Here is a 5370-nt window from a genome sequence, read left to right as displayed (position 1 = left end):
TGAGTGAAATCCATAAATTGAGTTATTCATAATGTGTCAATTTGATGATTAAGCCTATGCCCTATGGGTGCATGCAAGGCGTTTGATGAATTGCCTAGGAAGATAGAAATTATGCACTATAGCTAAATTATGATCCAAAATGACTTCTATGTTATTCTTATGTATTGAAATTTGTTAGTTGGATTGCTTATGAGTTAGCCTTATGAAATTATGCTATGTATACATGTTATCTTATTCATGCACCAAGCTATGATAATCTAATGCCCATGAAATATCTCCAATTATTGTATTATGGATTGTTGATGATTGGTCATGCATTTAAGAATGTCATGCCTTATCAGTTTCCTTCCATCAAGTCCTAGGAGTACTTGTACCCAAAACATATAGTTGTGTGCCTAGAGTCAGTGACATGTTTCACGATATCCTCAGTCAAGCCATGGTCTATAGAACTTAGTCAGTCATACAACTCAGGAAATCTCAATAATTCAGTAATCTTAGTACTATTCTTTCAGTCAACAGAATTCAGTTAATTCAGTTCAGTAATTTATGTTCAGTGTCTATTCAGATGGGAGTAGGAATTAGCACCGAGTGAACCCAAGGATGGGAACACACTCTATCAGATGAGGGTGTGATTCTTAGAAGTTATCCTTGTATTCCAGAACTATGTGGCCAGCATAGGTTTAAACATCAACACTGTCAAATGAGGTTGGATAAGAACTGTCAGATGAGGGCCCTACCATTCTCTTTTGGGGACACTATCAAATAAGGGTCACTAACAGCTTGTCCTTACTGGTGCCGCGGTATTGACACTCTTCTAATTAGAGTTAAAAATTGGACCCCAACTCAGCAATAATAGCGTATTAGGGGTATGTCGGTTAGATAATTACTTCCCACAGTTTCAGTTACAAAATTTAGGACTGTCAGATATAGTCAACTCAAAACACTATGAAACTTAGCTAGTTCTATCAAATTAAGGACTGCCAAATACAGTCACTTGTGCCATCAATTATATTAGTCATCAGAATTCAGTTATCAGTCATGTTAGTTATCAATAAATTCCAGCTATCACGATCTCAGATATAGTTACTACATATTCATGCATGTATTCTCACGTTCATATTAGTCACTTAGCTAGTATTGTTCAAGAATATGAACCCCATGAATTCAGCCTACCTCACATGCATACCAGTATATTTAAAGTACTGACGCATTTGTGCTATTGTGTTTTATACCATAGATTCTGAAGCACGAGCTCTAGAGCATCAGTAGATTCCAGATATCAGTAGTCAGTTTGCAGTGAGTCCTCAGCCTTCGAGGACATGATTATTTCTTTATTATCTCATTAATTAATTTATTAGTTGTAGTTAGTTGGGGAACTATCCCACCAACTCCTTATTCAGACAGTCTAGTCAGTTAGAGACTTTTCAGACTAGTGTGTTCAGATAGTTATTTCAGTGTTTTGGTTATTTCATACCTCATCCATATGTTATGATTTATTAGTTATGTTATAGATTTAAACCTTACAGCCTTTCAGTTTATGTTTCTGCATTTATATAGTATATCATGCAGTATATAGGTACAGATATCAGTCATGGGTTATCTTGTGGTCCTTCGGGGTCATAAGCACTGATGCGTGAGATAATGCTAACATATTTGAGGCTTTTAACTAAGAATAATTATGAAGTCTTAAGCATTTTTTGTTGTTTTTAATTTCTTTATGTTTTATTTTACAGTAGTAAGATGCTAGAGAACCAACAAGAATGGAAGCAAATAATCTTAAATCTAAAGTACATAAAGGCGAAGTGTGGCTGATGACATTTGTGATAAGTCGTCAGACCTGTGATAAGCTATCAGCTTCATCCTCAGTAGTAGATAGATAATTGACCTAAGTTAAAAGCTATGATGATATTTTGTGATAGGACGTCAACAACTGATAAGTCATCAAGATTTCCGTCAGCCTAAGGCATAACATGAGAGCTGAGGAAGAGCCTTGACAACATTTGTGATAGGTTGTCAAGGAGATAATAGGGTGTCACCATTGTCATCAGCGTTAGGAAGCGAATACCCAAAGCATAAATGAAGCTGACGACATTTGTTATAAGTTGTCAGCCTCCTGATACACTATCACAAATGATGTCACCTAATCCGTGGAATTTCTGAATTTTATTATTTTGTTTCCATAATTAGGGTGAACTATTTAAAGCCTTGTTTAGGGTTTTCTTAAGGGTCCAGAACCTTGAGTTTTGAGGCATGATACTTTGATATTTTTCTCCCTCTTCTTTTGGCTTGAGAAAGCAATTACTTTAAAAAGACTATCATGATTATTGTGGGATTTTCTTTGGTGAATTAACTTGAGAATCTCTAGTTTCTATTCATATTTTGGTAACTTCATCTTTCAAAGCATGAGTTCATCTAGTTTCTTTGATATTATGTCATGAGCAGCTAAATTTCTTTAACTTGAATTATGGGATCTAGGGGTAGATTTTGATAAGGTGTTAAGTGTTCAAAATTCAAAAAGTGGTAGAAGTCCTTGATAATTTTGACGTTTTAATTATTATCTGTTGTTTGCAAATGATAGATAACACCTTCTTTGATTTACTTGAGAAAGAAATCAAATATAATGGGAAGTGAATTATCGGCAGGAATTTGGAAACAATAAACTTCCATTTAATAATCAGCACTGTAACAAGGTTGGTTAACCTGAGGTAAAATCAGGGCAGTGAATATAAATTCCCTAAGTCTGATAGGATTAGGTAATTAAATGCTTAAGTAGGTCGAGAGACTTTTAGCATAACTTCGCTAAAGATAAACTTGTTGTCCTACCTACCGTGAGAATCTTGAACTACTACTAGCATCTGTCAAGTACCAAAACCCCTAGTGAACATAATTCTGGTTTTTCATAAATGTTGACACCTAATTTTTTTCCTCCACAACTACGTTAAATCTCGAGTTTCTTCGATTTTCAAATAAAATCACAACAATTATTTTTTCTATATAAATGAATTTTAAAGTATCTATTTGGGCTAAATTCATTATATTTACATATATGAGATTGAATAAATGAAGTCACTTAAATGAACATTCTCATCAGTGTCTAATTTTAATTAAGGATAATCTTTGAAAATAAATGTAATAATTAAAATCTTGATTCAAATATAATGTAATCTCAAAAACAATTTATTTGGATAAATATGTGTTTGATTCTGTTAAATCAAGAAGCTTAGGATTAAATGAGGTATTAATTTGTGTCGAATTTCGGTTTAATTTGGCCAATCTATTAAATTTGGCTATAATTGAAATCAAATTGGCCTCAATTGCAATGCAATTGACTAACTGATTTTCAAATTGGCTAAAATATAAATGGATTCAGCTAATTCTTAATTCAATTGGGGTTATCTATTAAATAATCCCAATTCCATCCCATTTCTTATCTTTAATCACCAGCCCAAATTCAACTAACCACAACAGTCACCAACGGCCCAAACACATAACCAACCTGGCCCAACACCCTTATCCTTTTCTTCAACACAAGAACAGTAATCCTAAATCTAAACTTCAACAATCAGCTCTACCCGCAATCTATTCTCAACCAACAATGACGTGTTTCCCATATTCCCGCTCTCAATTACTCAGAAAAAAACCTCAAATCTTCTAGAAAAGGATGAACTAGCTCCCCAACGTCTTATTCCCAAAAATTTTGGGATAATGGTATAAATTTGGTACATATTTGATGGAGTTTTACTAGTTCTTGAGAGAGTTAGTTTGGTCGAGAATTTTATCAGTCCACATGTCATAAATTTTTCCAAAAAATCCAAAGTTAGTACGATTTGAGCATGAAAATGGGATGTGGGAGGGATTTTTGGGAATTCAAATTTCAAAATATCTTTTTCTAAAAATCCCAAAAGGAACCCCTAATTCATTTTCTATAAATAGACCCCTGTGGTCACTATTCGAAGGGGGATTTTATGAGAAATTTTTTTTGGGCTCTGAGGTGTGAAAATTTTAAGGGTTCTTCTTTTGCTTCTTATTAATAGAGCGAGGGGTTAGAAAATTTTCTGGAATCCAAAGAAAGAGGAGGGGAAATTTTCTGAGAACGGAGCGTCTTCTTTTACAATAAAAAGTCCTCTTTTCTTTCTTCATTTTTAGATTGGTCGATTAATCAGGGGCCCCAGTTTGATAACACTGATTCTCGGTGGTGAATATGAATCCGACACTAGCTCGTAGTTCTATTTTACTACCCTAAAGTAGGTAAACACATTCTCGTTCTTCGAATCCTATCATTTTCTACTTCATCCCCCTTTCTTCGTAGAATGACTTATCTGAGAATGAGGCTGGGATTATTTGTTATAGATGGCTATGATAGCCTTAGAATATTTTTTGGATCATTGTTGTTATACATGAATCAATGTTCACATTGTAGTATTTTTTTTAAATTTGGATGCTTTGAATAAACTCCCTGTTTCGTGTTGATGGTGCTGATTAGCCACCTTTTTATATTATGAACAGTATACACACATATCATGTTGAAATTCCACCTCTTATTTCTAGTTTGTTATTTGGATTCAGTGTCCCTTTAGCCCGTGTTGGCCTAAAATGTGCTTTCTCTCAGTTCTTCATTTTGATCCCTTAGTATGTTGCTCTGTATTGGCTGAATCATACTACTGTTGAAGACCACTGTTTCGGCCTAACTTTCCTATTCATAGTATTGTTAATTGCATTCCAACTTATTTTTTTAAAATACAGTAAAATATCATTTTTGTTCTGTGATTCATACTATCAATAAGAATTTGGGGTTTGCTTCGTAAATGATGGGTGTTGCGTCCGAGGACTCCTCCATGAAACATCTGATATATAGAAGATCCTTAGGGAAACTCAATGGAGGAGTAGGATGAATTTAGCATGTGTGCTTTTCTTTGCCTACTTTTGATCAATTTTGTTCATTCCAGTTAGTGATATTGCATGTTTGAGTCTTTTCCAACAAGATTTGGACTGATGTCAAGCATTCATTCCCCTACTTTCTCACGCTCTTGTAATCGTGATTATGGTCCCATAGTTATAAAAGTTAATTTTGTTTCCTTCTTTAGCATGATTGTGTTTCAAAAAAAATAGATGTTTTTCCAAACCTAGTAGCTTGGTTACTTAAACGATCTCATCTTTTGTCTCTCTGGTAACCGTTGTCATGGTCCTATTGTTATAAAAGTTAATTTTGTTGCCTGCTTTAGCAAGATTGTGTTTTAAAAGATAGATGTTTTTTTCCAAAACTAGTATCTTTGTTACTTAAACGGTCTCATCTTTTGTCTCTATGGTTTTATAAGGAACTAAAACTTTTGAATTTTATTTGAGAAGTAGTAATTTGAATTTTTCCCTTTG

Source organism: Capsicum annuum, chromosome 8, assembly GCF_002878395.1.
Source record: "Capsicum annuum cultivar UCD-10X-F1 chromosome 8, UCD10Xv1.1, whole genome shotgun sequence".
In the NCBI taxonomy this organism is placed as follows: domain Eukaryota; kingdom Viridiplantae; phylum Streptophyta; class Magnoliopsida; order Solanales; family Solanaceae; genus Capsicum; species Capsicum annuum.
Note: the sequence above shows the minus strand (reverse complement) of the source record.